This window comes from Motacilla alba, chromosome 4 (assembly GCF_015832195.1).
Source record: "Motacilla alba alba isolate MOTALB_02 chromosome 4, Motacilla_alba_V1.0_pri, whole genome shotgun sequence".
In the NCBI taxonomy this organism is placed as follows: Eukaryota; Metazoa; Chordata; class Aves; order Passeriformes; family Motacillidae; genus Motacilla; species Motacilla alba.
The window spans coordinates 65,527,073-65,553,794 of record NC_052019.1 but is presented as its reverse complement, the minus strand read 5'-3'; the positions used below and the strand labels follow the sequence as shown (position 1 = coordinate 65,553,794).

Sequence of the window (26,722 nt, the reverse complement as noted above, 5' to 3'; positions counted from 1 at the left end):
ACTTCACTTAAACCCTGGAAAAAAACCCAAAAAACAAACAAAACAGGAGGATATTTTGGCTGTGTCATTTGTTCATTATATCCAGATGTACATTATTAACTGTCCATAGTTGGCTTTACTAATAAATTATGCCTGAAGGATTTTGTTTTGCAAGATGGAGAGAGCAGAGCGCTCTTGCTTGTTTTGTTGTTGTTGTTGTTGTTGTTGTTGTTGTTGTTTTATCACAGTTGATTCATTGGTTTGGTTTTGTTTTGTTTCCTATTTAGGACCTTCTGGCAACAATGGCACAATACTGGAGCAGCTTTCAGAAGAGAAGCGTGAGTTGTACCGAGAGCCGTGGCTGAAACATCGGCAGCGCGCAGAACAGAATGTGCAGACCTTGTGCACGGCAGAACTAAAAATAGACCAAAACCAATTCTGTACATGGTTCAGCTGTTTTGTTAACACCTACCTGGTAACTGAGACAAAAATGTGCATATGTGTGTTCTTCAATGCACATGAAAAAGCTGCAGTTTTCCAGCCTGCCTGCAGTTGCATTTAGTAGAAAACCCAGATGTCATCAATTGCTCACTCTTATCTCCTATGCACCTCCTATTCAAGATGATCCCTTCACTGATTTTACATTTTTCCTAGCTTTTCTGTGAAGGGAACTCATCTATCCTGCTGTCCCACACAAACCCCAAACACCATTAGCTATTTTGTCTGAGCCATTTGTCCATGGAAATACATGCTCATTTCTCTTTTCTAAAAACGTGAAGGATGTGGGGAACACTTATCTCCTGCAAAGTGCTTAAGTGACTCTTTCAGGGAATTTGCAGTCCTTGTGACAGCAAGATAGAATGCTCTGTGACATCTTGCAGAACTGGAATTTATGTCATTCTGTTGTAACCTATCTTGTCTTTTCAATGATAAGCTTTCTCAGAGGATGGAGTGGGTTTCTCACAGAGAAACACACACACAAAGCCCCTTATGTTTACAGCATTTTTTACATGTATAGTAACATTCCACAAACATCATGTGGTTATACAGTGTATTTCTTACCCAAGTTTATTAAATCAAACCTGACATTTGAGATGCTTAGAAGGTATTATTCCTATTTTGAAACAGACAACAGTGCTTTTTCCTAATATACACAATTTTTATGACAACCACTTGTGCTCTAACTGAATTATTTTCCAGAGCTAAAGTCATAATTTTATTGAAACCTTCTCCTCCCCTGGAAACTTACTTTTTCTGAGCATTTTGTGATGCTTTGGAGGTATTTATTTTCCTTCTCTTTGATTGCCCTTTCAGACAGACTGACAGTTTTTCACTCTCTTGCTTCTGTTATACTAGCACCAGCAATTAATGGGCCACTTAATGAACTCTATATATATGGAAGAGAATTACTATGACAACTGTTTATATTGCCCAACATTTCTCAGCTCCCAAGATTTTTCCTTCAGACATGCTGTTGAAAGAATATGGAATATGGAAGCAAAATCTGAGCAAAGGCGCTTTTTTTACCATTTTCCTTTGTTGAAGGAAAATATTTGGACACAAGTAATTCCATAACGTTAAACTGATTTTTACCAGCAGCATTTGGCTGCAGAGTTGCCATGACATAATGTGAAGCTCTGCCTCTGAAATTTGTCCTCATACTCACCTGTAAAATCTAAGCAGCATGAGCAATGATGGAGATGTGTGTAGATCCTGGATGTCCTTGCTTGAATCAGCCATGCCCTGCTCACGCTGGAAAAAGCCCAAACCTGCCATCACATTGAGTGTTTCATGTCCAGAAGAGTTGAGGTTTTCTGTTGGTGAGAAAGATGAGTGTTCAGTAACAGTGGTTCGTGTTTCATCATTTTTAATGAGAAACATTAAAACCAAAGAGAACCTAAGAGGATAGAGCTACTTTAGACATAATTTAGGAGCTTTGTTATGGCATAAATTAGGGCACATTCAAGTAGTCCAAAGATTAAAGCTTTAATCCAGAATTGCCAAAGGAGCTGGCCTCACTCCTCTCCGTGCCTTTCCTGACAGGATGATGAACTTCCTAAGGAGAGAGAACTGGCCTGAAGGCAGCCTTACAAAAGCCAAATCTTCCCAGAGAGTCCTCTCAAGGCTTCTGCATAGCCACTTTTACAAAGCCCATCACGCTTGGGATTAATGGTGAGCAAAGTCTTTGCACACAAGCAGCTGTGAGAGAAAGGGAGCTAAGGCAGTCAAACTGCAAGTACAACTTGCAGAAAGTGAGCAGCATGAATGCAGCCTGCATAAAAAAAATACAACAAAACCCCACAAAACTTAAAAAAATCACTATTTTAATCCAAGTCTATGGGAAATTAAACAAATTGCAAAAAGGAATAGAGTCTGCTTTGCATAAATTGGCTAAGGATGGAGATAGTAATAATACAGAGATATTTTCTGATGGAAAATTCTTTAGTTTTAACTTTTCCTGAACACTTTGATTACAACAGTAAAAAGAAATAAAAGTGGGTATTTCAACTCAATGCAATAATTTGAAAACAACTATTTTTTTCTGAGAACTATAACATACTCCTAGTATGCTTTTATAGTCCTGTATTTTAGGACTGTTTCAGTGTCTTTTCTACAAATTACAGGTGCTGACTACTCTTGCAGCTTATGTCAAATACTCAGATAGGTAGAGCCATTAACAGTTTTCCCAGGTCGTTCAGGGAACATGGTTGCTATGTCAAACATGAGTTACTGGTTTCATGCTATAGAAATAAAAACATGTAGGCAGGGTAAAGAAAAGTGAGACTTGTTAGATATCATGCTTGACCCTGGCCTTTTTTTTTTTTTTCCAGGGCTTTTGACATGTCACTGTTTATCACCCTACTTTATGCAGCAAGGAAGCATATTTACAGCCTCCTGGCCCTTTGCATCATGTCTCTGAATACAACATATAAATTTATGTGCATACCAGGAATCCCTGTGCATCTAGCGAAATCCACACGGAACTTTCCGTGCCCATATTCCATCACATTTTTACATGAGCACATGGCTTTTAGAACAGATCCTGCTCATAATTTGGGGCCCTCATTTTTCTGTGATCCAGCCAGATCAGATGGATTTTTCATCAATAGGGCCCTAAGACTTTACACTTGACTCTGGAAAAAGAGCAGGCATCGGTGCCAATTTATGAACCGTGCAGTCATTGCCATGCAGTTTGTTGTGCTACACACATCCAAATACATAATTCTGGGAGAAAGCAGCATCCAGATCCAAAACTGGGCCTCTGTGGGCAGCGGGCTTTACTGTGCATGTGGCAACACCAGTCCTGGGCACATTGCTGTAGATAAATGATGGCTCAGGGCTGAGCTGTCAGTGTGCTGGAAGTGGAAATGCTGGGGCATTTCTTCATCCAAATAAGTAGTGGGTTATGATGCATGCATGCCTTGGCAAAGTGCCTTAGTTTTAGTCATTTAGCACAAAAAAAACCCCTTCCTTTTTGTCTAAGGTTTCATTCGGCTGCCTTCTAGCTCCCTTTATGGTAACAGATTCCCACCCATCAATGCCCAGCCTTAGGAAGACACATTTCCATATCAGAATTTAATTTCAAATAGACCTTCATTTGTTGGAATTCAAAGATGCCAGGAAAACTGGGAATACTGCCAAGTGATTATCACTAAAACCTTGAAATGTCATCACACCTTCCATCACAGGATCTTTGGACCTCATTAGGAACACCAATAACGTTTATGATCAAGTATATTACATGCTCACAAAACACTGATGGTCATCTTTAACATTATGTAGGTAGTGATACACCTCAGAGGAAACCCTGTCCTCTATAGTTTCAGAGCAACAGACAAATTTTCTTACAGAAGAAACTTGAAATATGGAGAGTCTAGAAACAGACAGGAAACCCTTTGGCACAGCCAAGATAATTCCTACCATGCAGTTACCTTGCATTCCTTTCCTTACAGCTAAACTGGCTTTTATAAATGAATTGTAATTTAATAAGGTTTAAAAACTTTCTCCAGGGTTGATGTCTTAGAGGCTGGTCTGTGCAGTGCCTGAGATGTGGGACACCATGAAATAAGTAAACACATTGATTATAGATTAGGAGGATGGTCTATATCTCCTGTTAGGTACCTAGGGGAGCTGCCCCTGGGGTTTGTGTTGGAACTGGCCATCCTTCTGCAATTATTTTCTGACAATACCATTCAAACAAACCCTTCTCTCCTCTACATTTCAAATAAAAAAGGACTGAGCTGCCACCCACTAAAGATGAAATTATCAAATCATAGAAGGTTTGGGCACTAAACTTGCTCCAACCTGTCAGTCCTTCGGAAAGCAGCCCCAGAGGCACCATTCCCAGGAGGGAGAGTCAGTATCCTGAATGTCCTTGGAGCTGGTAGAGAGTCAACCAGTGCTTATTGTGGAGATGGTTTATTTCATGTGCACTCCAGAACTTGCAGTCAGCAAGGCCAAAACCATTGACTTGTTTAATTCAATCTTTATTATCTGTTTATCATTATAAGCATTTACAAGATATGCATCCTTGCAGCATCTGGACACACTTTTCAATTCCATGGACTGGAACTGCATCCCCTGGCACTGTTAATATCGCTAAGAATTTGTTATATTCCCACATTGTTTCTATTGTCTTGTACACAGTCTGAAACCACTGGAAAGACAGACTTTGTCACAGGGAGCCTAAAGTACAGACAAGCAAATTTTTCCAAGTGGTACAACAAGGCATCATGGAGTTTAGCCCTAGCTTGTTTTTTTTATCTTTTCCCTGACTTTTAGCATTAATAAAAACACAATTCAAACTAATGAATTTTCTCTGTGAAGACCAAGGCAAATAACAGACTCAGCCTTTGCATAAAGCTGAGAATGGAACAGTTTTTTTAATACTTACACAGCACTGATTCCCCAAAAGAAAACCATATGTCAGGTATCAGGGGTATCTGTCTGTAATGTATATTCTTTTGGAGTAGACAAATCTGGATATATGCAACTAATGGATATTTCACATTACCTCCAGGAATTGCAGTTTATGTTTCTGAGTAACTCCTGAGTTACACATATTCCGAGAACTATGAAATTATACTGCCTGCAGCCAGGCGGTGTGGAGCTCTGAAATCAAATGTCCAGTGTCCCTGGCTCACTAGGATCTAATTTCATTATTTTATTGAGAAATTACATCAAGACTTCTAGTATTTCCCAGTGAATACAGAGGATGCTCTATATGGAGCATTTCAGAGTGCTGGTAGGGCTGATGCAGGCTGGGAAGGCAAAACCAAGATGCTGGTCTGTGGTAGAAAAAGAAGTAAAAGAGAAGTGGTCAACTGTCAGATTTAAGATTTCAAGGCTGAAATCAGGCAGCAGAGGTGAAGTCTTTCTAAATATATTTTAAAACTTCAGTTGAAGTGAACAGCTTTACTAGATTTCATTGTTTCGTGGTGTGCGAGGTCACTAGAAATTTTGGATGTGAGTATAAACTGATTCCTTTAAATTTTGAGAATAACTTTTTGCTTAAGCATTACCTATTTTTGACTGGATACCGTCCTGGACTACACACATTTGGACACTCTTACATCCCAGTAAAGCATTTGCACATTGCAATTTCAGAACCTCACATACAGCAGGATTTCACTGCTAAGGTTCACTTGCTGTCCTCAGAAAGCACTTAAATGTGTTCCCTTTAAATATATTGGTATTTCTCACAATTCCCTTTAAGCCAAAACAAACAGTATCTTTAGATTAAAAAGCAAAACAAAATTCAAACCTGCTGTGGTTTTCCTTAATTCACAAGAATCTAAAATAAGGATAGTGGAACTAAGCCAATCCATAGGATCTCCTTTTGTCCTGGGAAATTTCCAGCTAGTATCATGAATTGCAAATGGAAAGCTGATATTCAAGGCTGAAAGGTCCTGAAAGAGACAACTAGCAATAAAGTGGAAAAGATAGGAATTATCTGCAAGAATACTGTGTGCAGATTTCCAGGAGTCTCTCCACAAGGAACAAAAATCTTGAAAGCAAATGATTTGGATCAGCCAAAGTCTCTGTGGATATCCAGCAGGGCTGGTGAGTTCACCATAAGTTAATGGTGCCTATGCTGTGAAAGTAGTATAGAAATGTAAAAAAAATAATAAATTGAGATTCGGGGCTGCTGTTTCTTTTAGGTGCAGAGCAAGCTCCCATTTTTCTCCTAAGGAAAACAAACTCCTAAATATCTGTAGAAATGTGTAGAGAGACATGAATTGTGTCACCTGTTGTACTCCTTGTTAGCTACAGGGCTTGGATTTTGGACTTGCTTTAACAAATAGTAACAACAAGCTGGTTTTTTCCTTATTTTGATTGTCACTTGAATCATAGGAAATAATTTGTAAAGAAGGTAAGAAGATTGTCCCTACAAATACAGTCTTTATCTCAGGCCAGACACATGCAGCTGAACCTCTTCAAACTCTGATTAGGTAAAAAAAAAAAAAGGATGTGCATCAGTCCTATAAAACTGATATCTACAACAGAAAACCTCAGGTGTACTTAGGGCAAATCTTGTCAGTAATATGTACCTGAAAATAACAGGAAGTAAAGTGAAATGGATGTGAAAAGTCCAAGATATCATATTTTATATGCATATTAAAAATAATTACATACACTATATGTCGTATAGTCGTATAATGTAGATATACTATGATATGTAATTATAATTAATATATAATATAATTATATATTATATGATTATATAAAATACATAATATATATTATCTACAATACATATAATATATATTTTGAACATATAAATATATATATATATATATATATATATACACCAAGATTGTCACATAACATCAACACATACACAGCTACTCACACACAAATATTTACAACCACATGAGACTCAAAATTGCAGTGAACAAGCATTATTTTGCATAACTTAAGCAAAATCTCTGAATGCATTCTGCTTTCCAGAAGTCCAGCTGACTCTGGTATTTTGTTAGTGGGTAGTGACTGCAAGCAGGGGATTTGAATAAATATTTATTTACGTACAACTATGTAATCTGCTGGATGCTTCATTATTTTTCTGGCAAAAGGGCTGAATAAATGGAAAGAGTAAAATGCATGAATGAACATATGGCTTGTCACTGTTTTGTTTTCCTTACAGTTTAAAAACAAGGCAGTGACACAGAAATCCTCACATACATCATGTCAATGGCCCACATTGGTCTTACTGTTGCCAGTACATCCCCAGTGTTAATATTTTCCTGAAAAATTGATTAGGCTGAAATAGCTCATTTTATAGATACATATTTTTAATTTTTGGTTTTTTTTGGGCTTGCAATCTTTTCTTATAAAACGCACTCTAAGAATTGGAGAAGATGTCTTGTTTATTAAAGCCATCTTTTGCTTATAGGATTTTGCAAGAGTTCGGATTACTCAGTGCATCTTCTTTACTCCTTTTTGAGGAGGTGTTGCAATTTGGGGAAGCAACAGAGGCCCCATTTGAATCCGGGGTTGCCATGGCAAATTCACATTTTGATTCAATGGCATTGTAACTAATAACATGGAATTCTGTGCAAATAGGATGAAGATCAAACAAACCTCCCAAATACCCTTAACTTGGGGCAAGATGATTTTTTTCCTGTCAAGCCTCACAATTCCTCCTCCTGTACAGCATCCATGCAGACTTTTAATTGCATTTTCATGATGTAGGCTGTTCTGAACTTCTTGGCTCATGGACAGTTTCTGGATAAACTACATAGGAGGATTCTTTGGCCTTGTTGAAGATGAGTTTTATGAAGAGGCAGGTTGCGCACATCATCCAAACCAGCTGAATACTTTCAGGTACTACCTAATATCTGAGTACATAGCCATCCCTCCCTGACACATGATATGGGTGAGTGATGCAGGGTAGATGAAAACCCTTCCAAAGCCATCAGCTGCAGTAAAACCTGAGCTGCTATCAACACAGCTAGCCTGACTCATCCCTTTATGGATTTATCAGTCTGGACAAGCACATGGCTATTGATTCTGCCCCCAGTCTAATGCAGCACTGTAGGGGTCTTTGTCTCCCAAACTGAGAGGAGATTTGTGGTTTAAAAAAAAAAAAAATTAGCAATAATAAAAGACACATCCCAGAGCATTCACTTGTTTGCTCTGCTTGTACCCGAGGTCAGCTTGCTTCAACACACATATTTTCTTTGTTTCTTTGTCAATATTTAGCACACATCAGGGAGAACAATCTTGGTTTGCAGATAGTTTTGTATCCAAAGAATAATGAAAATATGTGTATTGTTGTAGAGGAAACATAAATATACTCTGAAGAAAGAACAGATCATCCTAATCACTTTTTCTCTGCCTGCAAGATAGCAAGGAAGAGGGCAAAAATTTGACTGTGAAAAAATTTTGCTCTGGATCTCCAGTGCATTCACCCCTGTAGGATTTTGTGCTCCTTATGAATTGCTGCTTTTTTTTATTTAACAGCTGAAATGTAGAAAGGGATGAATTTTTTTTTCCCTAAGACATAAAGGTATCAAGTTACCAATAGATTATAGGAATAAAACTGGCAAATCAAACATAAGCAAAAGTTATTCTAAATCAGCAGAAAAATGAATTAGCTTATCTAATTTATTTGATTTCTAAAGCTGAGATCACCTCATGCCCTCCTGTGCAGCAGAAGATTGAGACTGAAGGGCTCTTTTCAGGAGGCAATGCCAGGAAGCACTAGGTTACGCTCTTTGCTCTGCCTGCTTTTCTCTTTATCTCACTTTTTCTCTGTCTTTTGGGTTCCTATTCCCAGCAGGGATCCAGAGCTGCAGGGGCTTTCCATCACGAGAGAAACCTCCTTGGGAAAGCCAGGAGGGATGAGCTGGAGCCAAAGCTTGACCTCCCACCTCCTCCCATCTGGCTCCATCTGAGCTGCCCTGAGATCCTGCTCTTTCACAGAGGCTTCCCAGGATAAATAAACAATGCAGATATTGGCAACAGAGCTGCAGAGATGGTGGCAGCTCAGAATTTCTGCTTTTTGGGAATGATGCTATTTTTAGACTTGTGTTTAAGGTGTGCTGGAGTTAAACGATCATATTGAGCTTCTATAGGTCTTCAATAGTGTTTTGAAAGTTGCATTTCTAGAGGAATGAATTGTTAAATGAAAATTAAGCTGTTGTTTTATTGTCTTCCTACAGTTTTCATTTTCTCTCATTTTTACTCTGCCACAACTAGTCTGTATCATCAATGGGAGAAAAAGTAAAAATTTATGTTTTTTCAAACAAATGGAATTATTTTAATGGTTTAAATTCATTCTAATAATTTCAGATATCATACGGCACGTGATTTAGAACACCACAGCTTTTCTATCTTGTTTTTAATGAAATTGCATTTTCAGTACTACTTAATGCAGACCGAAATATGAGTTATTTTCAGCTCTTGTTGCAATAGTTTAAATATGAAGAAAATAAACAAAATAAGAAAACCAAATTGTAAGAGTGTAGTCAATCTTAACAGTACAGATTGCCTTTCAGTCTGGTTTTACTCCTTATTTTTTCCCAGAAACTTCTGTAGTCCTTCTGGTGTTTGGTTTTTTGTTTTTTTTTTTTTTTTTGTTTTGGTTTGGTTTTTTTGTTTGTTTTTTTTGCTGTCATTCCCAACTGCCAAACAACACAACATCAGTTATACTGGGGGTGTTTCCCCAATAAAAATTACAAATTACCACTTCCCCTGTCCCTCTTGCCCCATGATGTGATGACACTGATTTATTTAAGGAAAGGAGGAAAATTGATTTACTTAAGGAAAGGAGGAAAATTGTGTCTGATGAAAACTGTCTCTGATCTGAGCATCACCTCAAGAAATAAGAATAAAATGTTGGGTCTTTCCCAGCTCTACTGTCATGGAGCAACCCTTGCTATGAAAGCTCACACCACTATTATTGCTGAAAAAACAAAAATTCTCTTCTTAATATCACCAAGACCTTCTCTCAAATCTTACAGTTTCTGGCCTACTGCCTTTTCTTTACTAACAATGGTGTTTAAATCTCTGCAGGTCTGGCCACCTGCAGAAGCCACTAGCTGTTGAAATTGGGAAAAATAACAACAAGTAGACTACATTTCCCATGATTTAATTCCAAAAATCTTGCACATGTGCCTAATTTAAAGTGCATGTGTATTCTCGGCGGAATCAATTGGAATAGGCAGATGACTAAAGGTAAGCAGATGTGTAACTTGTGGCATCCAGGTCTGAAATTAAGACAAGCTTCAAGAAGTGAAAACTGCAACAGAAGAGGAAATCAAAGATGACAGGAGCAATAAACAGCAATAATGTCGTGTAGTCAACCTCAGACACGTGTGTATCGTGACCATCATTGCATTGTATTTCAAATTTTAAAAATTAAATACAATGTATTCTGAATCAAAAATCATTTTCACTTCTTAGAGTTGGGTACCTAGAGGCACAGGGGCTAAGTCATAAAGATGGAGTCAAATGAGGAGAAAGCAGGTTTTTAGAAAGGCTGTTGAAAAATAACCCTTCAAAGATCATGCTCACTACAAAATACAGAAATAACAACTCCAAATTTTAGCAGCTCCATAGCAAAGGTGTTATGAAAATAAAGAGCGATTGCGTGAGAGATGACCAAACAATCAAGAAGAAGTAAATTTGAATTTGTCTTTTGAAACAGGACAAGCAGCAAGCTGCCCTAGTGCTGCAAACGATGATCCAATGTGTGGATGCAGTGGGGAGGTGGCCTTAACCACAGCGATGAGGAAGGAGGGTCACCTATGGCATCTGTATCTGAACGAGCATTAGAGAAGCCAGAGACAATGAGAGCATAGGTGAACATCTCAGCTCTTTCAGCACAGAGGTATTACACCCGAGAGCGCTTCAAAGCAAATACAGCAGTGTAAGACTGAGGATGAATATAACAAGAAATTGTCAAAATCTTTTCTTTCATTTTGATTGATTGGAAAATTCTTCCTTGCCACTCATCTACTTTGCAGTTTCAATCAACATATAATAGAATATTCTCAAACCACGACAAATATAATATCAGAAGGGAAGATTAAAAAAAAAAAAAAGAAAACAAGAAGAAATGAAAATATTGTTACAATATACCCTGATTCACAGCATCATTTCGGAGTATGATACTGGTCTGACTGCTTTATATAAACATTCCTGGTACCACGCTGGTGTTTCAGAGCTGATGCTGTACCTCCTGTTGATTTCTTTACAGCAAGAACTCCTCCTCTCAAATGTCCAATCTTGATACCTCTCTGGAGTCATTCCTTTGTTATTACACACATATTTAACATCCAAACACTTAGCAGGAAGTAAACACTTAGATGTCAATATTCATTCTAATAATACTCTGATGACATGAACTGTGTTTTTGACATTAAGCACCTGTTTAAAGTTATTTTTCTGATTGAGCACCTATGCTCTCAGGATTAAGATAGTGAGAATGACAGATGACCTCTAAAGACCGTGGGGTGACTGGTCTGTGGGTGGTATCTGCGGGTGGTCTGGAAGGGGAAGGAGATAGGAGCTCGGTAAGATTTTCAAAGGAAAAACACTTAAAAGAGAATTTCTCAGCTCAAATTTATGATGTACATTACCTGTGTCTTGGAAGTTTTATGCTGACAGAGTCAGGGTGATTTCTCATGTCTGGCACTCAGTGGGAGCTCTCAGTACAGCTTAGAATGGGGCTTTTGCTTAGATATTCATTTTGACATTCACTCCAGTGCAGAGATGGAGCTGAGTCACAGCTTTTGGAGTCATAGCCACATCAGAAAATCCCTACAGTTTGAGGGCACTTGGACTGATAGTTTTGGCTCAAATCATTGCTGATCTTCTTGTAAACAAATTGACATCCTTCCTATTTGTACATACTCAGGGAATGATGTGAACTAGGAAAGAAAATAAGTAGGCTAAAATAATCCTTTCCCCCCCGTTGTGCATATGAATGGATCTGAGTCCGCCAGAAAGGCAGATATCTGCCAGTACCAGCAGGGAGGTTATTATCTTTGCATATGTTGTTTCCTAAGAAAATCCCCACAGTTAAGGACTGTTGTAGTGATATGCAGAATTGCATTAGGATGCATTTACCCTCTACCCATTGGGATCAATCTGACTTTTTAATCTCCTGGGTCTCTAAACCCTTCCTAGAGGAATGGCGTGACACCCCTGAAGAGATTACCTTTTATTATTCCATTTTATTCCATTTCGTCAATACAGGACAGTATTCATCCCAAAACAATGCTGACAAGCAGGCCCCAGATCAGTGCACCCATGAGCAGGACCCAGATGATGAGGTTGCTGCTGATAGCAAAGTTAACCAAGGCTAGAGTACTAGGGACTGTGCTTTCCATCTGCCTGTTTTATGCCCCTGTGCCACCCCTGTCTTGCCTTTGTACAGACCTCCACTTGAAAAAAAAGGGCAAGAAAAACAAAAAAAAGTCATGATCTGTGTCTTTTCTAAACTGCCTTATGTCTTAAATTTATCAGAGGACAGCAAATGGCCAACAGGTGAGAAAGAGGGAGGGAGGGAGGGAGTTGGCATCATCCATTTGTGTCTGTGCCTGTTTGGTCACATCTGTTCCCAAACTCCTGCACAAACCACAAGCAACTGCTGAAGGCGAGAGGAGGGGCAGCACAAAATTAGGGCACATGAAATCAAGATCAGTCCTTAATATGGGACAGAGCAGAAGAATACATCAAAACACAAGAAACGGCTTGAAAAAAAAAGAATTTTAAAAAAAGTCAGTAATGGCAACATTTATTTTTTTTAAGAACAAGCAGGATCACAAAATAAAAACCACACCATTGGTGGTCACTAGTGCTGTGCTTAAGCTGTCATCTGTTGAATCTGGCAGTCTGCACGTCATTCAACAGATAAATGCCTTTAGCAGAGCCCTCAGGACAAGGAGAATGTACAGCACACACATTTAAACCAGACTGCTAGGACTGGGGGAAACTCTGTTGGTGGCCACAGACACCGAAGAATCAGGTATAGGAAACTCTGAGTAAAGCAGATGAATGCTCAGAGGAAAAAATAATGAGAAGCAAACCTTTTTTCCCCCTTCTTATCCCACATTTCAGTAATCCAGACTAATTGCAGGGTAATGCAGCCACTCATAAATCTAAGAATACACACGGATTACGTCTGTGTGGCTAAACTGAAAGTGGTCTTTCCTTTCAGGTAGCCACAGAGCCATACAATCTGCTTTGGGAAAGCAGGACATATTTTATCTTCTCTCATCCCAGTTGCTCCAAGGAACCACATACTGCCTACTCTGCAACCTATTAAACATGCCACAGCAAAGTGTTTTCCACTCCGTGCCATGTGGGAGTCTCAGCAGAGCAAAAAATGTGGGACTTTTTTACAGATTATTACATGGGCTCAGAAATCCCAAGCCTGTGCAAACATTAAAGAATACTCATAATATTTGAACTGGAAAACACACTCATTTGCTCTAAGGCCTGTGGATTCCTTAAAAAAATAGAAGATCTTCTTTTCCAGTCATCCCCTCGAATGTGAAGTGGGATTATGAAGAAGAGTCCTAAGCTATTTTATTGTAGAATGTCTTCATAGGCTATTTACAGCCATTTCAGGTTATCCATTTATGTACACTTTGTCTCAGTTTTCAAATGAAACCAAAGCTTTCTTGAGGGGGGTAGCTTCATCCAAATTCTGTCTTCTGCTCCATTGTTCTTTGACCTACTCCATGGAAATGGAGTATCAATGGAAATCTCCTCCATTCACATCAGCACTGGCACGGCGTTTCGAGGGCAGCAATTATGCCTGGGGCTTTTAAAGGGTATTTCTGGGACACTGCAGCCCCTGGCACTCCAGAAGGAATGCTAAGTTCTGGAAAAACCCACCATGTGTGCTATTTTCTGTGTGATACAATACAGATTGAACACCCTCTCTCCTGGGCATCTGCTGCCATCACTGTGCCAACGCTCTTTGAGTGTGTGATCCAGATTTATTACTTTAGTCTCGCTCCTTTTCTTCCCTTCTCACCAGCCTACAACTGGGATGAGCATTTTCTGTGTTATCTGTTGAGTACACATGTAAGGGGACAAGAGAGCAAAACGTTTTATAGCTAAAGGCAGAGGATCCTCTGCAGACCATTCATGTTCACAAGGTATTTTCCACCATATAATGTGGAAGCACAGTTGTTAAAATGTTACCTCTACAGAATTTTCCAGTTCCTTTTGTTTATTCCTAATCTACATCATCTGGGCCTCCTGTGCTTTTGGGTGAGCAGTTGGTTTGTAGTCCAGCACATGAATTATCTTCACATGCCAAAGAAAGCTTAGGAACTGCCCAGTATATTTCAAAACCTTGAAAAAGTAGGAGGTTGTATCTGGCAGCAGCAATAAGCATTAAACATTCTCAAAGAAATCTTTGTTATTAAAGAGAGGTAACCCGTTTGGATCAAGAAAGACCAACATAAATCTTCATTCAGGGCTTTAAGAATACCAAGAACTATTCTGAAATTAAATAAGCTTTTTTCTTTCTTCTTTTTTTTTTTCCTCCCCTAAATGTTTTGTTTGGAGGGGCTTTTTTCTGTATTTCCTTGGTGTCTGCACTGCTAAATTTTAACCTCTTAGGAAATAAAAGACCTCTCTGATTGCCATTTGGATGGTATGTATTGAGTAAAGCATAATCAAAAAAAACCCCATTTTAGTTATGCATGATATTATTCCTGAAACACTGCCCAATTCAAGGGTTCTTTTAGACTGACTTTCCTGAAGCAGACAACGTCTACACCCCTGCAGCAAAGGTAGCAGTTCTCACCATTTCTGTTGCAACGGAATATCCTGAGTGGGAAGCAACCCACTGAGTCCAACTCCTGGCCCTACACAGCACCACCCTGTGCCCGAGAACGTTGTCTAAACACTTCTTGAGTTCTGTCAGGCTTGGTGCTGGGACCACTTCCCTGAGGAGCCTCTTCCAATGCCCAGCCACCGTCTGCGTGAAAATCTTTTTTTGATATCGAACCTAAAGCTCCCCTGACTCAGCTTCCTGCCGTTTCCTTGGGTCCTGCCACCACACTAATCTACAAAACTCGGGGCCATCAGCATCTTTCAAACTGCCTGCAAGCAGAACAGAGCCCTCAGACCCCTTTCCTCTGCCAAATGGCTCAGACAGGGCTGCAAACCATGGCAGTCAGACCAGACCAGACTGCACCTTCTTTGAAATGTGAAATGACACCATGCGATCATTCCCCTCGTCGTTCCTCCACTTCTGTTTCTCTCCATTCCTTTCTCTTCTTGCTGTGCTGGAAAGCTGAGCCCTACAGACCACAGACACTGAATGAATAAGAAATTCTCCTGCCCAAAGGGTTGATCCTGAACATATTTTGGGTAGCAATCTGCAGTTTCGTTTGTAGAACGAAGAGGAATATATGAAGAGGAATGATGAGGTAGGGAAGAGAAGCATGAATTTGGAGATGGTGCCTCACATCTGCCTAAGAATCCAAAATCTATGGAATATTTTGAACCTCTGTGGTTGCAAGGATCTGGAATGTGGTTGAAATAATATGCAAATTGAAAAATAAAAATCCTACTGAAACGTTTGACTGAATGTACCTTCACTGAGCTGAGGCCAGCTGGGAATTTGCTTAAGGCCCGGAATGAAGTGAGGTTTCTGATGCAGATAGCCCACAGTGGAGCAACAATGTTCCATGGATTTTATGAGTTTCAATAACTCTGCTTTAATCAGAAAATTAGAAGTAACCAAGAAACCCCCCTAAGGCCCGATTTGTGACTCTATTAAACCAGTGTAGCACCAGAGTAATATCATGGTTTTCAATGGAGTTACGCTGGCATAAATTTGATGTCAGGGATGGGTGAATCATGCCCCAAGACGGCTGTGAATTATTTTCTTCCTATCTGACATGTTAAAGCTCAAGTGAAAAAACCACAGTGGAGTTGGGAATGAATCCCAAATGCTCTCAACCTGAAAGTCTTGATAGAGAGAGATGTGATTTTAGTGCTGGTTTAATCACTCAAAAACACAGAATATGTTTTAACAAAACCACCGGCTAAGCAACCAGGCTGCCACAGTTCTTAATAAATTAACAACCTGCATTTATACACTGACATTAGTAAAACTTCGTAGGGTATTACAATGGACAAATCCAAATATTTGTATAAGATTTACTGATGATTACAATTTCATTTTTTCTGAACACAAAGTTGAAATATTTACCCTACGGCACTAGGAATAATCTTGTAAACTTTAATGGAAGCAAAGAACTTAGCAGTGCTTTTTTTGTGCAATTTATCTGCAAGAAAATCCATAATTGCATTAAATTGAAGGACATTATGCTAATTAAAAACAACGAGAAGGAATGCACTTTACAGTGCAGTAAGATTTTAACTTAAGTGAGCCATTTTAGTTTTATCCCACTTGTAAAATCACAGTACTGTAATGTTCAGTAAATATTTGCAAAATTACACAAAATCACTTAAAAATGGAAATCTGCTAAACAAGCAAAAAAGAAAGCATCTGTAAGTAATCTAACATCTCAACATAAAAATATTAATCAGGAGACAAATGGTGCCAAACGTACACATAATTATTTTTGTTCATTAGACCCAAGTCTGATGAATCTCAATGAAACTCACAAATACATTTGAGATTCAATCCGTTCTTGCACCACTTTTACATCAACAGAATCCTATAAATTGGAGGTCAGTGGAGACCTTCTGGTGGTGTATGAAAGAGAGAAAATCAGGCACTTGGCTTACAGTTTTCCAGGCGAGACATAACCACTTATGATTTCAGTTTCTTAAGTAGAATGAATACAAAAAAAAAAAAACCCAAAGTGCAATTTTTACCGCCAGGAATTGTACAACTCAAGCATGCAAAATGAAGCAATATAGCATTTTAGTGCCAAAGTAAGTTCACTTAAAAATTCTGAAAAACTTCAGTTTGCCAACTCCATGTGTGCTGCACACAACCAGGCAGTAACGAGGGATAAACATAGGAAGGTAAATGGCCAGCTTCCTGTACAAATACTTGACTTCATCTTAAATATTAAGCTGAAATCTCCCTACAGCCTTAATTCAAAACTGAATCTATCACTTTTATGCCCTATGCTTACGTGGGGGTTTTAGCGTTTGTGCATCAGTTGGCATCACAAAAGGAGCTGAATCAGAACTGATCCTCCGTGAGCATCAACTGCCTTGGGCAGGTGCAAAGTGGTGGGACTTCCAGGACTTCTCTGCTCCATGCCACTGTCAGAACAGCTCAAGTTCTTCTACCTAGTTTAGGTCTGGGTAATTATTTAGAGTCACATACATGTACCTGTGCAAAGTTCACACATTTTTCCTAGAGCTGTCTAAAAGCCACCTGAGGTACCAAATGCCTTGCAGGTCATACACAATGTTCTGTTTCGTGCGTGTCACATTTACTGACTCACACAGGTGAGTACATCACTGGTGAATTTTGGTGCTGTGTTCCCAGCTCAGTTTCACACATTCATTAGCCAGATAAGCTGAAATCTTTTCAAAATTCTAAGGGAGTAGTTGCTTAAAGAGAAAGGTCCACCAAGCATCAAACTCACTTTACATCTACATTTCTAACTACTCTCTTCAGAGCTAGGCAATGAACTTCCAGAAAGAAATGAAGCAAGACAGGTCAAGAATGGAAAGAAGAGGATTATGATTCTACTGAACAGATTATGACAAGTACACACTCTTGAATGCTTTTTCTAATCATGCATTTATGTGCAAGAAATGGTCCAAAACAACTGGGAGAGCAGCACTTGAAGGAGAGAGAAAGGAGAGAAGACTGAAAATTCTACATTGCCTAATAATGAAAATAAACCATTGATTCATATCTGGCAAAATTTCAGTTATAATACTACAGCAGAGAAACAATACTATTGTTTCAACAGAAGAGATGTTAAAAATGTTATCATTTGATTCAGAAACCACTGAGACTGCCTTGCTATGATGGTTATTTAGACTGTCTAGCCGAGCTCTAGATCTTAAAAAAGTGTTGTTCAATTAAGATATTTTCACTAAAAAGAAATGATTAAACTTTACATTGTTTATCTTACTTTGATCAGCATAGACTGAGTGTTTAATTCTTGAAAGCAATGTTAACAATCTACTGTACCATCTCCAGGAGTGCAATCCCAGTGTGGCTTGCAGAATAAGGCTTTTACTACAATTTTCAATGCCACAGGAAGTGATGTCTCCATCTAATTGTCACTGAGATGATCATTTTCCAAATATCCATGTCCATTTCTTTGTTAGTCATCAAGCCTGCTGGTTAAATTAATTACTTCCCCAGTTAAAACTTGAATGCGTAACTATAAAAGAAAGTTATCCTAGTCTTTTTTAGAGCATTCTTCATGCCCTTTGTTCAGATGACATTTTTCTAAGGAAGCAGGGGAATCAAAGGCATTTGAATTTTCTTTTCCTTAATCACCTACCAAATTCTACAGCTTGCCTGACCTGTATAGCCAGAATGATGCTGCTGAATTTTGCAATACCCAATTCACCGTCGCTATGGCTGGAACACAGGAAGCTCATGGATGGTGAGAGGAAACCACAGTTCGCCTACTTCTTGTGCTTCAGTGTCCAAAAAGGAAAGAAATGTTCCTTTTACAGCCTTATGAGCTACTAAACACATAAGCTTTGATTAATGTATGTCTGCTCAGTGGTTCGTGTTTTTGGACTGGATTGAGAGGACCGACTGATCCCGTCAAGCCAGATACCTAAATTGGAAACAAAATATCCTTTAACAATTTCAATCCACAGGTTTCATTACAAAAAGATTTTTCAAGTTGTCCAGAAAACTCGTGTTCTGTTCTCTGGAAATCATTTCCCATGCTTCAGGATTGTTTATAGTAAATAAATCATGTGCTGGATTAACAGAAAACCCAAGTCAGGTTTTAGCTTGAGTCTTTAAGCTTGAGAGTTTACAAAGAGATTCAGCAAACTTTTTTTTTTTTTTTTTTTTTTTGTTATTCATTGCTACGCAAGACCAACTGAAAGAAATCTAATCTCCAGCAAAGACATGACAGGTAGTTTCATTTTGTCACATGATGAATATTCCCCAAAAAATGACTTAATCAATTATTCCAGAGAAAACCTCTGTTTCTCTTACTTCAGGTCTAATTCAGCAAGGGATGTTTCTTAACATCCTAATTGCAATTAACCTTGAATATGATTTCCAATATATCCACAGTATTACTTCAATAATATATTGACACAAACTCTTTTCTCACAGCACTGTTTGATGCATACATATGACGCTGAAAGAAATCTTTTCCTCAGTGTCAACAGCCATTCCTCCCCAAGAGCTTTAATACCTTGTCCAATAACAACACCAAGACCACTCATGAAGAACAATTTCATGAGTCCCCTGGGCCCAGGGTTTATTGAGCGTAGTTTGGCCAACCTGGCAGTAACTACTCATGAAAACAATATCTTTATGGCACATATAATTGTGATAACAATTACACCCCATTTCCAATTTCTTCCAATTTAGAAGGCTCAGTTGATTTTGGAATCTGGCAGCTCCTCATATCCCTGAGATTTTTAGTTGCTGAAGTTGCACAAGTTTGCCATAGATTCATCACAAGAGCCACAAGAAAATACCCTGGAAATAGTACATAATATGTGCTAGTAAAAAAAAAAAAAAAATCGAACTACATATTAACTTTATCTGGATCTATTTTGACTTTCAGTTTTCAGCCATTGAAAAAAATTCATATGTTGAGGTATTGAAACTATTAACATCAGCCAGAACACAAATCAAACTTCCATTCCACTCAATAGAATTGAAGCACCACTTCTTCAAATTCCAAAACAAAGTCTAATGTACATTACCATTTCTCATTCTATTTCCTGAAAAAAACTTACTTTTTCTTTTCTTTTATATCTTTTTTTTTTTTTTTTTTTTTTTTTTTTTTTTTTTTTTTTAATGGAGCAAGAGCAAGTTATATTCCTCCCAGGGAAACTACAGGACTATAATTCCCTAGCAAATATAAGGGTTTTCCCACAATTCAATTTGCACATAGCACAAAGCTTTATGAAAGACAGAGCTCTCCTGTTGTTTTGAAACACCATTTCGTTTGTGTTCCCAAGAGTCCAACCAGGAAATCTTTCCCCACAGAATCCTGGATTAAGATCTCACTCTTGAGTGCATAATTAACTTTATTAATTGTGTCTGAAAGCTGTGCTACCTAACACAGAGTTGCCATTTTCAAAAGAGAGTACCAAAAATTTTAGCTCTGTGATATCAATCTCATGGCCAAAGCTATGAATTTTAAATCTCTGACTTGTTACTGTTGTTCCTAAATAAGTAAAAGGATAGGAAAATCTAAAATGTAGCCTGACTTTACTAATTAGGGCACAATAAGAGCAAGTTATGGCACACGATTTATTTTCCCTCCTGTAGAAACTTCAATCTTGCCCTAACACCCAGAGCAATAACCAAGAGGTCAGCACAAACCCTTGCCCCTTCTGAGGTGTTGGGTGTGTCTCTGCTTGTGTCTGGGCTTCCATACAAATAATTTCCTCATTCTTAGTGTACATTTAGACTGGAGAGTGTATTCATTGCAGTAGAGGGCAGTAGTATTCATTCACAAGCCAGACAGAGCTGTGTACAGTACATATAAATACGAGTGCAGTTGTCAGACAATTTGGGCAAAGGGAGGGTGTTGAAGGAAAAGCAGTTCTTCTCTGGAAATTAATTTTATTTTTAATACTTTGATCAGAGGGCATAATGAACTCACATCACACTCTTTACAGATAAAGACAGGTAATCAGATTTTGTAATCCCAATATTAAAATCATCCTCCACATGTTAAAATTAGTAACCTCTTAGGAAATCAGTCCAAATTTATGAGTGAACAGAGACTGCAACCACTTGTGCTTCATGCAACAATATGTGTAATTTAAAAATCTGCAATATTGAACTTGGGGCCATCCTTACCCCATTAAAAAGAAAAGTCTCCTCCAAGCCAGTGGAAACTGGCAATCTTCACTGAGCAGCAACAGCTTACAGAAATATATCTCCATTTGTAATCATTTTAGTGTATGGATGATGACATTTGCAAACATCTGGATCTGATGATGTCCACAGGAGATTCCAAAATGGTAGTGTCTAAATGTGATGATACAATAAATACAAGATGTTTTATTTTAGATTGAAATAGCAGAATAAAGACAAGGGCAGATTTAGATAAAGCATTCAAGCATGGGACTTCAGGTGGCAGCGTGCAGACCTCCTAACTCTGGAGAACACCTCCAGCTACAGCCACCTCCTGAGATCTCAGAGCAGCCCTGCAGCTGCTCTCCAGCCAAAATTCTTAACAGCTCTGTGCTCACCAAACTATGCGCCTGTAATTTAAACCATTCACTGCTCAACATAATTAAGAACCAATCTCTGAGTCCAGAACAATAGTCTGCTCAAGCACTAGCACATGGGAGCAAAATGAGACTTTATGTCTTGGCTCATGTTTGCTTTCATCATTTTTTTTTTCTCTTCCAAACCTTAGCTTCCCCTCTCCTCCCTGCAGCGCACCCGTGGGCAGTTTTCAGATTACTGCAGCCTCCTCCAGGTTTTCTTCAACACTGAAACGGGGCTGCAAAGTTACCCCAAGTGTGTTGTCGTGTAGGAGTGCTAAAGCAATAAATTTTGGGTGTCTGACTTTGCAATAGCTTGCTTGGAGATCTGATGGAGACACACCAAAAAACCAACCTGGCACATATTCCTGGTCCATTCCACTTTCAGTGTGGAACAGAGGGGAAATGGTGGGCTTTACACAAACTTTGCTGTTTCTCAAACCCCGGGTGACTCAAGAACTACTTTATGCCTCAGCTTGACCAAGGGCAGCCTCAGGGACAGCTCTGACAGCCAAGAACAGCTCGTACGGAGAAGCCCTGGGAGATTTCTGGTTTCCCACCACATTCCCTGCTCCGCCACGCAAGGGCTGAGAAGGCCGAGAGAAATAAAATCAGTTTTATGACACTTTAATGACAATTTTCCTCAGTCAGGAAATTTTTTTTCTGCTCTGCTTTGTGGCCAGGTTTCCAGTGACCAGAAGAAGGCTTGGGAGCAGGTCCTCCTCATCCCTGAGGTGTGTGACAGCGCTAACCCAGCTCTGCACAAAGCCTTTTGGCATGGGCTACACAAGGCCTCTATTAATGGATGCAACTTGAGCATTGGTTAAGGGTTTAAACAAAGAAACAGAGCAAAGAAGGAAAACAATTAACACAGACAGAAGTGTAAGACTTTCTGAGCCCCAAGCAGAGAGAAGAGACCCCCTGTCATGGAAAACAATCAGAAATGAACTGTTCTTCCTATGAGTGCCGAGCTTTTTGAAAAGGACCTTCCTCACTTCAAGCTACTGACAAAGACTTAAACTCAGGAAACATCTTCTGTTTTGCATAACAAAGTCTTGCAAAGGAGGCCAGGGGAAGAACTCAAAATATGTTTTGAATGTCTGAAATCAAAACCATGTGGAGACTCATGAAAATATACAGCAGACAAGGGTTAACAAAGATGAAATCTACATGAGGTTTGTGTCCTACTTTTTCTCTGTGTATTCCTTAAAAATGACACCGTCATTTTCAGAGAGGCCACCACTAGTTTCCCTAGGCCTGGAGACCAAAAAAAATGTATTTGCAGTCCAAACCCCTCTACTGTCACCATGGGGCACTGCTCATTATACCATCTCCCTAACTCCAGCTGACTAAATTTGCATTATTTAAACTCAGAATAATAGGTAGATCAAATTCCAGCAGGGCTTTTCTATCCCCTAATTAACCTTTGCTATCATTAAATTAGACACATCTGAGATTGTCTTTGTAAGACATACCCACTGAGGCTGAGCAGTAACTGTGCCTGTTTACTTTGCTAATCAAAAATAAGGTATGTGCACAGTTTGTGCCATCTTGCCATGGAAACATGGAAGGAACCGGAAGCCCGGAAAAAAATCGGAGCCATCTACGTCCCAGCCTATAGCTCACTTCCATTAGGGAAGCAAAAATTTGTACTTTTAGTAGCTTAGACACTATTGTAATTTCATTAAAATTGTTCCTAGGCTTCCCAGATTCTATGTGGTGCATAATGGGGTGTGTATGCTGCTCGCTCGTGGCCCGACACTTCTGCACAAGGCTGCACATATGAAAAGGAGGAGAAAATCACCACAGTTAATGTCAGTCTCTATTGCTGTTGGCATCAGTGCTGTATCTTTTTTAAATTAACATTTGGCACCGGAACTACTTCTCCTCAAAATTGACTTTTTTTCTGCTGAAGGTATCTACACCACTTGTGTGCACAGTAAAGTACAGCATTTCACAGTCCAGAGCCATCAGGGCTGTCTTTGTTTCAGACCTTGAATTCAATTGCCTGATGCTTCTGCACATTTGAGCCAGAGGAGCTACATCAAATAATCTTAGGTCTGAGAGCACAAAGCTCTTTATTCACAAGTTCCCTTCTTCCTTTGGAATGCATGTTACATACATTTATCATTCTCCTTGCTTCTTTCCATCAGAATCTTAAACATCATGTGTTTGTCCCAAATTCCACACCACTATGCATGTCTTAGCACACAGTCTGAATGACGAAACTAGTGTATCACATCAGAGTTTCTCCTGCAACAATTCTTCTTTCTACGTTAACCATGTGATAAGCCATGGATGAAAGAGGGTTCTTCTTTCCCAGTCCTCTTACCTATGGATTGTAACTATTATCCAGAAAATGGTGACCCCCTTTCATCAGTTTCCTATGATAACTTTATTGAATTTGTTTAAAAAAACTTGTGTCACAGGCCTCTGATACGCTAACATGTTTGTTGTAGAAGCACTACAGCTGCTGATAAATCACATATTTTACAAGATGACCACTATCAAATGTTTTAGATCTGGCTCTGTGTCCCTGACAGATTGAACAATGATCACCTCATCATGCTAATGAAGGAGGGTAAACTTCAGAGAAGGGAAAAAAATCTTTTGTGTGTGGATTTGCAACAGGAGGGAAAAGAAAGAGAGGTCCAATGCAATCTTGACATGCTGTTTTTCAAAAGGTGAAAGTTACCAATCCTGCCCCTCCTTTCCCTTTTCCTCCCCAGATTCTGGAGGCTGTTTTTTCCCTTGCTACTCTTATCAGTTCCCAGGCTCCACCCTGCTGAGATGGAGGGACACTTTTCTTAGAGAGAGAGAGCATTTTCAGCATGAAAATCTCCTTGCAGCTCCCCATGACTCACAGACTGTGCCTCTCTGGTGCTGAGGCCTGGGGTTTCCATGAAGGGTAATGGAAATACTCTTTTACAGAACACAGCTCCTTTTAGAGCCCTGCTTAATTTACTGGTGTGGCATTTCCTGGGAGAAAGCAGCCATGCTTCTCTCTCCTGTGATTTGCTAAACAGTATGAATCATGTTAAAACCCAAAACCCTGCAAAAACCTGGAAAGCCCTTGTTGGGACATTCTTGACCAATTATTTCCTTGGAAGTGGCTCACATTAACGAAGCAATTAGTGGAAACCTAAAGAAAACAAGAAATTTGGAAAAAGCAAACATTGAATAGCTGGCAGTCAAGTGAATGTTGGTTCTTTTCTACTCACGGGCAATTTTAATTCCAATTTTGTGCACTTAGTCAAACACTAAATCTAGGTACCCTGTCAATCTCCTTTTTTAAAATTCTGGCTAATTTACAGCTTCTCACTGAACAATTTATAAATAATATATGCTGCCCTGTTTTTATAAAGCTGTCGAAAGCTAATGCCTGCCCCTCTTTCCGTATTCGGTGTGGAAACTGAGAGGAGGAAAGAGCAGTGCAGAAAGTAAAAATTCACAAAGGTAACACCCTTCCTCTCAAGACAGTAAAGTGGGAGTGGAGAGCCCTTTTCACTATCTCAACTCTGGAGCTAGGAAGCATTCAGATAGCCATAACCTTTAGCAGAAATTGTTCTCAGACCTCTCCTGGGGTAAGGCAAGCTGGAATCACAGCCTCAGCATCTTAGGAAATGCCAAGCCTGTATCTGCTTCTTGTGCAGAGATTTATTTCTCCGTGGGACTTGGCTGGATGGTGCTGGAGATGAGCCTGTTGGGTTGACTCCCACTGCCCTTTTAACCTGTGCAGTGATGCAGCACCTCCCTCCAAGGCAATTGGAGAAGAGATAATCTGTGCTTATCAGCTAAAACTGATCACTTCTTCCTCTGAAAGTGAACGGGACATCTTGCCCAATGCTGGTCTAAAACACACCCTCCCTGCCAGCACTGAAAGCCACGAGAAATGGACAATGCCTGAAAGCTGTGACGCTTTGATTTTTATTTGTTTTTAATTGTTTGTGTCTGCTGTACACCTGTGACCTAATGTAAAATTCTACTGGGGGTGGAATGCGTTCCTGTGAATTCCCACAGGCAGAGTAGCCTATAAAAAAATAAGACTCTCCTGGGCTTTTGCCAAAATAATTAGAAATCTCAATTTATAAGAGTTTTAAAACCCTGTACCAGCTGGCAGCTACTGTTTGTAGGAGATTCATTTTGGTTATGGTAACAAATAACTGCTTTCTTCTGAGATAATAACAGACTCTACTTTTAAGTTGAAATCCAATAAGGTAAAACAACTTTGCAGCAAAATATCTGCTACTAAAGTATTTTGGGAAGAAAGGTTACTATTCCTACATGGTTGTTCTTAGGCCAACACCATGGAAGAGACCAGCATGCCTAGAGTTTGCAACTTTTACAGCTAAATGCCATTAAGTAAAACTATCTTATAAACACAGCAGAGAATTAAGTGTGCTCTGCCAGAGCTTTATGTTTAAAATGAAACTTTAACTCTTGTCCATCAGTGCCAATGGCAGAGATTAATATTCCGTACAGAAGGAAATTTGCATAAAGAAAATATTGTCCCAAGATCACTGGATATGCCAGAAACAAAAGAGTGTGAAAGCATGAAATAAAGAACTAAAAGCATAGGATGAAGCTTAAAATGCCACATCAGCAGAGAAAGCCCCTTACCCTTTCTGAGGCTGAACTCCCCTCTCTGCTGTGTGAGTCATTTGGTCCTGACCCCCGCTCCAGCACTAAGAATATATGTGAAGAACTGTGGTATCAAGTGAAACCACTGTCAGGATGGCCAGCTGTAAAACAAAAGCAGGCTTATGTCACCATCAAACCTCCTTGAGTCACTAAAAAATCTTTTCTTTGTGGCTTTGCATCACTTGGAGAAAATGACCTGGTTGATGTCTGAAATAATACCTAGTTTTCCCCAGAGTCAGTGATTCTGAGGAAAAGGAAACTTTATGAATCACTGTAGGAATGCTTTTCACTCCACTCTGGACCTCAGGAGGTGTTGGGAGCCTGAATAACTGGCACACAGATCACCTGCCTTTCTTTTATCAGGCTGGACATGAGCCTGGTGAGAAGACAAGGGAATCAGTTCCAATGTCCTGAGTATGGATGGCTGCACAACATAACGTTCCAAGAACTGGGGAGACAATACAAATGATGACAATTATGGGAGCTGAACTAGTGTGGAGGAATAGAAATAAAATACTGCAGCCACCTGTACTTGAAATTCTGCCTGAGATGGGAAGAAGAAGAGAAGGACAGGGAAAGCACCGCTGTCCCAGTGCCACTGGGTCAGGGAGGTAGGGAGCTGTGAAGCCCTTCCATGAGGCTCAATTCAGCAGCCCAGGACTGGTGGATGCACTAACAATTTGCTGGTCATCCAGCTCAGCATCACCCAGTTCATGGCCTTAAGCAGGAAGAGTGTATAAGCTGCTGAGGTTTT

General features: G+C 39.4%; 1 long non-coding RNA gene across 1 annotated transcript in view; it reads right to left on the bottom strand.

The window, feature by feature from the left end:
* Positions 1-206: 206 nt before the first annotated feature.
* The window catches only part of LOC119700906, an 89,747-nt gene continuing 63,231 nt past the window's right edge, over positions 207-26,722 (bottom strand). Inside the window, exons 2-3 of the long non-coding RNA XR_005256925.1 lie at positions 1,646-1,793; positions 207-394 (exon numbers count right to left, since the gene is read on the bottom strand). This is a non-coding gene — a long non-coding RNA (uncharacterized LOC119700906). The remainder of the gene's footprint in view (positions 395-1,645; positions 1,794-26,722) is intronic.